This window comes from Capsicum annuum, chromosome 12 (assembly GCF_002878395.1).
Source record: "Capsicum annuum cultivar UCD-10X-F1 chromosome 12, UCD10Xv1.1, whole genome shotgun sequence".
Taxonomy (NCBI): domain Eukaryota; kingdom Viridiplantae; phylum Streptophyta; class Magnoliopsida; order Solanales; family Solanaceae; genus Capsicum; species Capsicum annuum.
Window position 1 is genome coordinate 149,908,916 of NC_061122.1, and position 13,569 is coordinate 149,922,484.

Sequence of the window (13,569 nt, forward strand, 5' to 3'; positions counted from 1 at the left end):
ATGCAAAATAAGAGATTATAGAAAGTATAACCATGGCTTGTAATTGACCATGCTAATAATCACATCAAGCCCGATAATATATTTAGTGTTCATATCATATGGATATGCATGTTCATGCACTTATTATTATAATGTACTGACAGTAAATGGTGAGGTACCATGATAGGTGTTTCTTTATTTCTCTTACACTAGATTATTTGTGGGGCTTGTATTTTTTATTAATTTGGCTACATATCTATATCTATTGATGTCATGATAAATATTGATGTTATGATGATGTCTCGTAAATCCAGAGGGTATATTAATGATAGGATAATACTTGATACATCTAGAGGATATATTATATAATATAAAAATTCCTGATACATCTACAGGATATATTGATGATATAATGATGCTCGATAATTTTGGAGGATATACTGATCATATTATGATGCCCGATAAGTCCAGAGGATATTTTGATGTTATTATGATGCCTGATACGTCCGAAGGATATAATAATAATATCAAAATGCTTGGTAAGTTTGAAGGAAATATTGTTGATTTGATTATGCTCGGTATTTCTGGAGAATATATATTGATGTTATGTATGGTAAACATTTGTATATATGTTTATGTGTCATTATGCATTTATGTTATTACATCTGTATTTACTTTAAAGACATAATGTTGTTCTAAGGATGTCAGTTATTATCCTTCAATATTAATTACTTGTTAAGTAGTGAAGTCCTCGCTTGTATTTGATAGTGAGTAGAAGTGGTGTAGACCGAATATTAAATTAGGACAAGTTAGTAAACGGGATGCTGTGTGGCATTTAAGGGTTCACCTTGTGAGTCTATATAGCATTAGATAAGTGGATTAATTACGAGATATTGCTTATTAAAGTGAGTTCTGCGGTAACTAGTAGACTACTAAGTGACTACTTTCTTGATGGTTGAAGTCTAGAATTCTACTTGTTGTACCTAGTATAGTAGTAAAGTGGTAACTAGTAATTATGGTTGTTATGTAGCCAAGAATGATAATAGGTTTGGCATGAGTTGTACACCATGACATTGATGACATTGTGTAATGTTTTTAGTTGTTAAATAACGACTTGTAGATTAATGGTTCTTGATAATAAGAGGTGTTTTTTGAAAAATGAATAATTTTTAAAATGAGGATTAATAAACCCTTTTTGGCTTTATTGCGGCTAATGCTAGTATGACGTCTAGAAATGAGCTTTAGTTGACCAGTGTCTATGGTCTAGTAATGAATCTTGTCTAGATACGGGCAATGACTAATTTATGAATATAGTTAGTTGCTATTCTTTGAATATGAATTATCTAGCGAATAGGTTAGGCTAATATTTGGGGCCCTGTGATGACTAGCAACTTAGTAGTTTAATTACTACAGATATTGGTTAATTAAAAATAGGTAGATTGATTTTATTGATTGCATAGATTTCTATGTGGCTATATGCTATGATTGTGGGTAATTGAGTATATGATATTTCAATTATGGTAATTGATGATTATTATGAATCATGACAAATGATGGTAGATATAAAATATGTTGAAACTTAGATAATGCAAAGTTAATTATTTGTGTATTTACTTGATGAGTTGATCCTTTCATGCACTCTCTGTGGTATGGGATGCCGTGATGGTTTCTTTACTATATGTTCTTTTAGTTGTACTCACCGATGGTATGGGATGCCGTGGTGAGTTCTTTAATTTTATGCTCTAATGGATGTATGTGCACTGAATGTGGTATTTATGTGGTTCTAATTATATTAGTGTCTCTTTACACTTCATGATAAATTATCCATATTATGTGACCATATTGGTATGTATTGATACGAGATGTTGTACAATTGTACTAGTTGATTACTTATTTTGTACAACATTGATGAAAAGGATATAGCTTCGATTGTGTACCTTGACTTGGATATATTATCTTGTTTTATATCATCTTTGTATAATGATATAGCCCAGTCGGCCTTTGATGCCTAGTGAGGGCCCATTGTTTTGGTACTCATACTAGACTTCTGTACCTTTTTGGTGTAGACTAGAATATTAGTTGATGCCACTGAGTTGATATTATGCAATATTAATCTATATGAGATAGGGTGAGCTCTTGTAGTTTTGAGTCTCTTGTTTATCTCTATCCTTATTTAGTTTTTTGTATTCAAGACAAATTTATTGACTATTTTAGACATATGATTTATATTTTCTATTGTCAAACTTAGATGCACTTGTACTGATATTACTAAGTCATAGGATTGGTACCCATATTTGATTGTCTTTCATGGAATACAGTTGTTTATGATTGTGTTCATCTATTTTGGCCCTGGTCGGGCATTTTTACTGAAGTAATCCATTGCCTTAGCTCCAGGTTATAGTGTTGTCTTACCTATTAGCGTGTTTTTCTAGGTGCCATTATGACTCGTGAAACGGGTTGTGACATACTTGGTCTATTAGAGCTAGGTTTGGGTGTCATATAGTTTCCACAAAGCCATGACAAGTAGGGACTTTCTTATGGGTGTATTAGGAACCACTATTATAACCAGGAAGCTACGAGGTATCTTGGAATGTTTCCCTTTCTTGTTATTCTATTTTTGGGCTATGGAGTTTAAGGTCTTAAACTTTTCCCTAAATCTTCTTAGATTCACTTTTCAGATAATTCCCTTTCAATGATATAAGGTTCGGGGAAACCTACCTGTCCCACTCGAGGACAACATGGATGGATCAAGTCCAATTCAAAAGGCATAAACCTAGTCAAGGGCCGTAGTTTCTGATTTCCCCATGGAGTTCCACCGAGCTCCGTTGATCCAACTTTGGAAGGCTTAACTCATGGTCAGTTAACTCAAGGAGAGGTTATCAATGCCGAATTTTGACAGTCTATTGATCTATTAATCCAGATAGTTACAACTATGTACACCGGTCCAGTCCTATTGTTACTAGAGAGAATAAGGAAAAGTTGAGAAATAGGTAAAGTAAGAGGTCTCGGTTTTCTGAATAAATAGGAGGCCAACAGTATAGTGATATGTACTCTAAGGTGAAGAGTTTGATGGATTCTAACTCTTGTTTTCTAGCTAGTGTTCCCTACCCAAATATATTTAGAGATGGACATTTTCTGATTCGTAATGCTTCTATGGAACAAGGTGCCCAATCTCGGGTAGGTGGGGCCTAATCTATATCATCCTATCCTCCTTATTGGTTTTGAGGTCGATCGCACTGTGGGCATTATGTGGAAGGGAGGAATCGTTATTTTAATTATGTTTAGTTGGGTGTTATGCAACTGGAGTGTCCTATACAGATTGTCGCTTGGGCAAATAGGATACTGATTCCCACTTCTCTTGCTTTTATAACTAGGGGTGCTACTTTGAGCCCCAGAGCTGGTTGGGATCGTCTCTATACTCTTACTATCCCTCAGGAGTCCTAGGCATCTTCTGATGCTGACAATGGTATGTTGAAATATAATTTCTTGCTATGTTTATTGGTTACTTAGTTTGGGGTTCTCTCTCTATTCTATGATCCTACTTGTGGTTGTGTGTTTTTATTTATGACCTAAGGTTATTTTGGACTCTTTTTTTATTTCTATCCCTATAGATGACTTTGTGATTGCCAATAATATCTATATGGGGTGTGTGATATCTATTAGTGGTAAGAAAACTTTGGTGGATTTGTTTAATTAGGATATGGTGGGGTTTCATGGTGTTCTAGAGATGGATTAGTTATGCTTATGCTATGTGTCACTAGAATTTTGGACCTGTAAGGTTCCCTCATCTTTAGGCTCCTTCGTGAGTCATTTATGCGATGGGAGGATTTTTCCTAGCCCTTCAGGGGAAAAATATATTGTATCTTAGATCTCGGAGATTAATCTTCAAAGGGGGGTGTATGTGTTAGTCTAGGTTAAATATTCTAACTCAAAAGTTCCTTTGTTGCATTTAGTTTCAGTGCTGAATTCATTTTCTAAGGCCCTCCTTAGATACCCTCATGGTGTCCTCCGAATAGGGAGACTGAGTTTGGGATTTGTCTTGTTTCTGACACTTGTCTGATTTCTATTCTTTCTTTGTAGGATGGTTCTGGTTGGGTTAGAAGAGATTAAGGAGAAATTAAGGGATCTGTTAGATAAAGGTTTTACCCGTCCTTCTAATTCTTCGTGGAGTAATAATAATAGGTTAGATATAGCCTAGACACTAATAATAATACTTCTTGGATCAGACGTTAAGACTAACCATCATGTTAGCTAAGTACTAGATATCTACAGCTAATGGTTGTTGAAAAACATAAATGAAAGGTCAAGCTTCCTATACTTACTATCTTCTGACTGAAGGCATTAGCTACAACATTTAACTTGCATGGATGGTATAGTTAGAGATATCATAGTCCTTAAGAGGCTAAATCCATCAAAGTTGCCTTGAATTATGAAATCTCTGGATAATAATGTACTGACGACTACGATTTCTAGTGAAGATCACGATTTCTAGTGAAGATCTCGCAATGAACACCATATAGGTAATGGCTTAAAATCTTAAGTACAAACACTATCGGTTCCAGCTCCAAATCATGAGTAGGGGTGTTGCACTTATTCACCTTTAGTTTCCCTGATACATATTCAATAACACATCCCTTCTACATCAAAACACACTCCAAACTAACCCCAAAAGCATCATAATAGATGGTAAACCCCCACCCTAAACTAGAAGAGCTGAAATTAGAGCTCAATTGAGCAATCCTTAGAGCTTAGGAATCTCACATCAAAACTCACACACCACTAAAACACAACCATTTTTCTAGTCAACCATATCATAGGTGCTACAATTGAACCAAATATCTCAAAGAACTACCTGTAGTAGCCTACTAATCTAATATAACTATGAACCTCAGTAAGAGAAGTAGGCCTAGCCCAACCATGAATAGCAAAAGTCTTTGTCGGGTCTACCATAATACCATTGTTAAATAACACATGCCCTAAGAAGGTTACAGACTCAAGGTAGAACCCACACTTAGAGAATTTGGCATAATTTTTATGATCTCTCAAAGTATGGAGAACACTTCTCAAATAATGCTCATGGTTCTCCCTATTCCTCAAATATAACAAGATTTTATCAATGAAAATTATCATGAAGGAGTCTAAATAGGGCATGACAATGCAGTTCATCTAATCTATAAATGTTACTAGGACATTATTTAACATAAAAGTCATCAGTAGGTACTCATAATGACAATAACGAGTGCTTAAGGTTGTTATGAATTTACTCCGCCCAGATCCTCAGTTAATGGTAACAAAATCTCAAATAAATTTTAGAAACCATGGATGCACCTATAATAAATAAAAATAATTATCGATATGAGGCATTAGATTCTTATTCTTTATTGTCACCTTATTCAATTGACTGTAGTCTATATAAATATGCATCGAGCCATCCGTTTCTTCCCAAATAAAATTAGATTACCCCAAGAAAATACAATAGATCTGATGCAGCCCTCACTTAAAAGATCCTAAAGTTGAATATTTAGCTCTTTTAGCTAGTCAAATACAATTCAAAACCATGTAAGCACCACCATATACATACATAAATAATGTGTCGGGAGTGGAAACCAACATGAGATTAAACATTATCCATGACTATTTAGCTTAACCATCGCAAAAGGGCACACATGGGCTATATGGGTTTAGCTTCTCTGCTGAAAGGGCTCGGTGCGTCTTAGCCACACTAACTAGAGAAAAATTGAGGAAAAGCTGAAGCCGTCAAGGAAACTAGGCTTCTCTTAATATATATAAAGTGTGAGACATGCAAAAGGTTATCAAGACTAAACCTCATGTCGAAAATCATGTGTCTTTATTATAAGTCATCTAAGACCCACATCTTCTCGACTTTTCTACATAACCTCCATTAAGCCTAATTTAAAGCAAATTTTTCATTATCCATTTATTAACCAAAGAACCAACCGTTAAAGCACACCATGGGTATCATCATACCCTTACACTTGTAATCTTACCTCTATTCCATAACCATAATGTTAACTTGGGGCAATATCCCAACCCGTTTTGTTCATTAAATCAAATCATAGACAACAAGGCCTTCAAAATCCATGTTCATTGTTTAACTATTAATGAAATGCAATAACATAGATGAGTAAGTCAAATTTAAGCAATGCAATAACCTCAGAGAGTAAGTCAAACAAAGTGATAATATCCACAATTCAACCATTTACACAAGTGAGTTGAAGGAACACAGTTATTCAAAAAAAATTCCAAGTTTTCAATTCAGGGGAATACCTTGACCCGCATTCCAATTCCCATATCCATGCAACCCATTACTATAAAACATCAATTTTAAATCTTGAATAACTCATGAAAATCACAAGAAAATAATTTAAGCAACAAACATTTCAATGCCCTTAACCATATCAAGACCCACATTTAAATTCATACAATTAAACCATTTAAAACACATGATTTTCATAAAAGAAGAATTGGGGAAGAGTAACATACCTTAAATACCAAAATTTATGTAGATAAATCAATGCTTAGGCCCCAATATGACCAATTTCTTGGAATCCCTAAGTATCTAAACCTTGGAGAATTTAGAGAGTTTGAGAGAGTGATTTGAGTGGTAAAGTGTTGAAAATAACGTCCCAAGGGTGTTTTATGATCATGGGTATTAAGTGATGAAAAAGGTAAATTTCCAATGTGCTCTCAACTTAAAAGCTAAAAAATTATTGCCACTAATGACGGGTCACTATACGAATCACAATGAATTACTACGGTTCATCACCACTAGTCATAGTCTAGACAGTAGCTGAAGGACCTTACTCTGGTAACCCTACAACTCCCACTTTTCTACTCATTAAGAGACCGTACTACTCATATATCCAAGTTGTAGTAAAGACAAAATACTTTGGGCATAACACTGGTTTGGATACACATGGGAATATTTCAACTTGTTTTCAGTCTTTGCGACTTGTAACCTCCTAGTCGTAGTCATAATAGACACTCTACGCTAACACATTGCTCTATATAAGAGTGAGTCCTTAAGACCCATAATGTCATTTGGAGAGTCATAGTGTAAGCCATAAGTCCATGAACTTTGAAATTCTAAGGGACCTAAATACTAGGTGTTACTTTCTTCCCTCTTAAGATCATTCATCCCCAAATGATGGGATAAGGTATTTACTTGCACAATTCGACTCCAAACACAACCACACTTACCTTTAACAAAGTTAAAATAAAATATATCAAGGAAATTACAATTTACCTTAACAAAGTCACAAAATAAAGATGTTAAGGAATACACATACCTCAAGCACGATTACTCAAAGCGGAAACAAGAACGAATATTGGGACTTCATATCCTATTTGGCTTCCCAAGTAGCTTTTTCATACTTTTGGTTCCTCTATAGAACCTTCATCAAAGTTACGTACTTTGCATGTAATTGACTTACATACCGATCGAAAAATCTCAATCTAGACTTCCACAAAACATAAAGAATCTGAGAAACCAACACTCCCTCAAGGAAGGATCAACCAAGGAAGGATCACCCACACACCTCTTTAATATAGACACATGCAAGACCGGATGGATAGATCCCAAACTCGAAGACAATTCCAACTTATAAGCCACAATTCACACTCCCTCAAAATTCAATATGGACCAATAAAATGGGGATTGGGCTTCCCCGTCTTTCCAAACTGCATTACACCTTTCATTAGAGGTACCTTTAAGAACACCAAATCGTCTGCATAAAACTCCAAGTACCATCACCTTACGTCCACATAGGACTTTTAGAGACTTTGGGAGATCTTAATCCTATCTCGAATCACCTCCACCTTCTTCATAGCTTGGTGAACCAATTTGGGACCATACAAACTATTCTAACGGACCTCTAACAAACCAATAGAAGGCCTACACCTCCTATAATACAAAGCCTTGAATGGATCCATCCCAATACTAAAATAATTACAATTACTATAAGTAAATTTTATATTAAGAAAAGGGTTAACCTAACTACCATTAAAATAAACCACACAAGACCTTAGCATATCCTCCAAAGTTTGTATCATCCTCTCTGCCTATCCATTCATCTGAGGGTGGAAGGCAGTGCTAAGGTTAACTTTAGTTACCAAACCTCTATGAAAGAAACAACAAAAGTGAGATGAGAAATAAGACCTTGATCAGATATGATGGAAACTAGAGCACCATGGATCTTCATGATCTCTTGAATCAAGTGTTTAGTGATAATGTTTAACTCACATGTTAATTTAAGTTCAAGGCAATCGTTGTTAATATAATTACATAACTTGAAGTTGGGGTTGAATCCACGTGGACCAATGTGAATTGTGGTCGAGTAATTCTAAATAAAAGTTATTTCCTAAATTAAAATATGGGATGCAAATAAATCGGGGGTTTTGAACATTTTCAAAAGTATAACTATTTTTAACACTTCTAGATACTAACTTGCGGTTCAGAATACAACAACAATAAACCTAGTGTATTCCCACATAGTGGGGTCTGGGGAGGGTAAGATGTACGCAGTCCATACCACTACCTCCAATGAGGTAGAGGGGTTGTTTCCAATGAGCAAGGATCCATGTTTATATCAAATGAACCTTCCAAATGAACAAAGCATCTTCAGAGAAGATAGAAAATCTTCAAAGATTGTCTTAATTTTCATAATGTAGCTTACTTTACCCATCTACCCAGACTGAGTGTAAGACCTTATCCTCTACCGATAAGTATCGATGCGACTTATATGCAAGAGCTACTCCTCACACACAAGACACTGAAATATATAAAGGAGATCAATAATGAAAGAATTAACACTCACCATTGCAAAGAAATTCACGAAAATGAGTAGAACCATATGCTTGACCTTTGTGTTTTTTCGCCACGAATGTAGACTTACTTAGTTTTTAATCACCATGGTCTTGCAGATCTAGATGATGGTTAAGGTATGGGGAGGAATATAGGTATCAAGTGACTAAGAGACCCCTTTAATGCATTCTCTCAACCCATTCTACCATTCAAATTTCAAATTATACACCTTATTTTGCTTTAATTCATTTCCCATATTCCCCTACCTTTTTATCAGAATTTACCAAAAAATTTAAAACTATAATTTTTCTCTCTTCATATCTTTGACTTCTTAAAGAGACTTTCTAAATTCAAGATCTTATTACCCCCCCCCCCCCAATTGTTTGATTTCTCTTCACATTCTATGAGTTAGGCTATATAACTATACCATCAATTATGTTACTTGTCTCTTAATCACATGATTTGACTACCTTACATATACCTTTCTTGGCTCATCTTGACATATCAAATTCATTCCCATAAACATGGAGTTTGAACTACCGTTAAATTATTATCCCAACTACAGAAACCCCCCAAATATAAGATTTTGCCCATATTTCATTGGTTAGGATCATGCGATGGATAAAAGGAGGTTAAGTTCCAAAAGAGGCATTTTTAAAATTATTTAAGTGTTATAGCATAGTTATCATCATAATAAGAATGAAAGATGGGTAAAAAGGCTCAAATAGGTTAACTAGGGAACAATGTTAAGGTGGGATTTCGCTATGTGATGGGTCAAAAATTTCCTCAGGTCATCATCCAAATCAAGTTTGCCTTGAATTTTTCTTTGAACACACTTGGGGCAAGTTCTAGAGTAATTATATGTACTATAATTTTTCAAAAATCTCACCACATATAGCATCGTACTCATAGAGCAAAAATTTATCCCTCCAACCAATTTGAGCAATTTGAGATTCATAAGTTACTCCGAGTCAAAGACTCATCCTTGTAAAGAGAGGGCCAAAAATTGAACTTAATGGTCTCACTCAAAATTAAGCTCAAAAACATCCATGATCTTTTTCAAAAAGAATACCATATTTTTTTAGTTTTTTTTTTTTAAATCATTCCATTTCTTGCCAGTGACATTTTGCAAATATTTTTAAACTTTTGCCTCTTCCTATACAATTAAAGAAAATCTTAGGTGAATGTAAGGAAATGTTGAAATTACACTTGACTGGATTCTTTCCTCACAACTTCACATATCGCCCATTCATCTAATAAAATAATCATCTCACCAATAAACACAAACAAACCTATACCCTTAAGAACAGTATCACCCAATCTATTATTGTTCAAGGAAAGCATTCCTATCTCTATTGTTACTTTGACTTCACAAGGAGATTCTATGATTAGCACCCTTATCGATCAGACCATGGACGCAACATTTATCAATAATTTCAACCAAATACCACCGGTTATCCTACATTTAAGACCAATTGGACTTAAAGATATGCTCTATATGCCTCAAGAAAGTTCACATTAACCTGTACAAGCATACAAGGCATTTCTCTCTTATAGACATTTTAACAAACATGTGGTTTGCTTAAAATGTAAGAGCTTCAAAAATAGAATAAAAACATATGATAACAATATCAATGCACCAATCCATCACCCAAAACACCATTTGTATTTGTACTAACCCAATTAAATCATCCACCACTCAATTAAGCAAACAAACTAAAATTAGGTGTTTCGTCGAACACATGGTGTGCACTAGTGTATGGAAGTAAGAATTTGCAATTGGGCAAGTAAAACAAGGCACACATTAAAAAATTTTCATCCCAACAACCATACTCAACCAAATTAAGCTCCAATGAATGAAATTTAAACCAAAGGAAATCATTGAATGTGATGACATTTTATAATTTAATGAATAGTTAACTAAGGATCATACCTTGTGAGCTTATTTAGGACAGGGAAATGATAAATTAAAAGAACAATATACTTATTTGGGGTTTCATTCTTGGAATACCCTTTCAAATTTATGCTATCATCTACAAAGACCAAAAAAACAAGCTAAAAATTGAATCAAAACATTAGAAGACATTGAGAAAAGTTCCTTGTGTTGCCTCCGAAGAAGCTCCTAAGTTAAAGTCGTGGAATGACATCTTTTGACTACATTTATGTTTCCATTTTGAAGATTTTAATCACCCATCCAACTTTAAATAAATATATCTTTGAAGTACTTTGGGAAAAGGTAAGGGTACAATGATACATTTTCTATCTCACCACTTTGAAGACTTAAACCTTCTACCCAATTCATAGTAAGTTCTTAATAGGCTCACTGGGTATTAGGGAGAAAATAAACAAAAAACTTATCAAACATTGTATTTTGCACTTATTTTCCTTCAAGTAAAGGATATCATTTTGCCCTTTTAGAATGACAAACACCAAAATGTAAGAATCTTGCACCTTATCTCCAACGTTCATCATTTGCTTGGGTGGTTCAACTCTTATGAGATCCACCAAGCATAATGTCAAAAAGTGATTGGAATAAGGTCATCTTCCCAATTCTAGATTCACATTCTTCTTTACAGTTTCACCCCCAAAATGAACTAAAGCCTTCACAAAGGATTTGCTTGGCTTTTTCTTTCAACTCTAGGACTATTTCATCATTTTTGGCATCTTCCATTATTTTTTTAGATTGGTTGAAAAATCACAAAGATTCTTAAACATCAAGCTAACCATCAACCATATGGCTTGATATCTTTTCCGTATGAACCTCATTTTAAAGATAGGGCATATTTGTGGTACTTGAAATTTTGGACTCCTCACCCACTTCTTCTTGATTTTCACTTTTTTTTTCAAAATGCTACCATGGATTGATGCAACAAATGTGTGTTCTCCTCCGTTGTAGTCATCTTATCCAAGATAGTTAGAAGCATTGCTTCAACACCATTTTATCTGACATGTTGTTCTTCGTTTATAACATTATGAGACCTATCAAACTCATAAGAAGACCTAGAATTTTCTCAACATAACTAAGGGAGGGGGAATTTGGATGATCACTCCAATGTCCATCTCGAGCACCACATAAAGAGCTATCATACTCCCAGTAGGATCGAGATTGTGTACACACCTCTTTTCGGGGAGCATATTTATAATTTTTCCAAAAGTAGGCTCCACTATAATATGGACATATATCCTCAAAATAAGATTTGCAGCCACAAAACTTAAATTCATTCAAAGAAGCCATAACAACAAGTAAACAAAAACAAAATCTACCTAACATAAAAAACAAAAGAAAATCACAAACAAATATTTATAAATTTGAATCCAATGAAGTAAGTTAAAATTCCAAACAAACACAATATGCCAAATTGTTCCCCATCAATGACGCCATGTTTTATAACGCTCAACTCACACGTCGATTTAAGTGCAAGGTGGTCGTCATCAATAAAATTACCCAACTTTGTGTCGTGGTCGAATCCATAAGGAACAATATGAATGGTGGTCGAGTGAGTTTAAAATAAAAGTTACTTTCTAAATTCAAATATGGGATACAAATATTTAGGGGGGTTTGAACGTTTTCAAAAGTATAACAATTTTAGGACTTCTACAATAGTAACTCAAGGCTAAGAATAATTAGAGTATAATTAATTAGGAATGGATCTTAGGATCCTACCATTCTAGGTGCAAACTCATGCATAAGTAATTGAAAATTTGTCTAAATTTATCTATAGTCATGGGTAAGTTAGATTTAGAAGCATTAGCTTCAATTTTTCAATAAAATGCTAAATTTCATTCGTGGGTTCTATCAAACACCTCATAAATATGGTAAAACAACCAATCCAATACTTTAATTAGTACCCTTATTTCCAAGATGGTATAATCAAATGAGTTAACTTAAACAATACCCTTATCTCTAAGATGATGCCATCCCACAAGCTAACACAAGTTATTGTTTGAAAATACCCTACACCAATAACCCTCTTTCAAGGATGGTAGGAGATCCTAAATAATTGGGGTTTTCATGCATAATTCTCAGTTCTATTAAGGGGTAAAAGCAAATCCCACAACAAATAGTTTATGAGGTCGATAAGTAAACAACACCCAAGAACTACTTACAACCCATTCAAGCATAACCCCAAGAGGAAGAATTATCTACTCATAAAGTTAGTAAAGAGAGATATACAAGAATTTCTAGAAAATTTATTCATGAAAGATAAAGAGAATGCAAACTGAATCTTTAAATTTCACAAAATTTTCAATCGGAATCTGCTAATCCTTCAACTAGGAGCTACTCTAATGTCTTCTTAGCTCAAGATTAGTACAACAGGATCCCCAAGATGAAAATTTGATGATGGGTAATCAGATGGATGATGAAAATTGAGCTTAAACCCCTATTTAAGCCCCAATTCCACATTTTCCAAATATTTCAAAATTACCACCTTGCTTTTAAGCAAATTCCAATTCTGTCCTTGAAACTTTTTTACCCTATCGTGATATCCATTTTTGTCCGTATTTGTGACTCCCGCGATCATGGTGGTTGACTCGTGATTGCCAAGGTTTGAATTAACCTCAAATCTCAATCACGACCTTCAGGTTGCAATCGCAGTAACAAAGGGTTCATTATTGGGCTTGACTTCCAACATTTGGCTTTTTTCTATAACATTTCTTATTTTTCACCTTTTCCTAAGCTCATTTTTATCAAGTTTCCTTGATTATATTCCCATTTAAAATTTGATCTACACCAATGAACATTAAGTAAGCAATTATCAACAAAT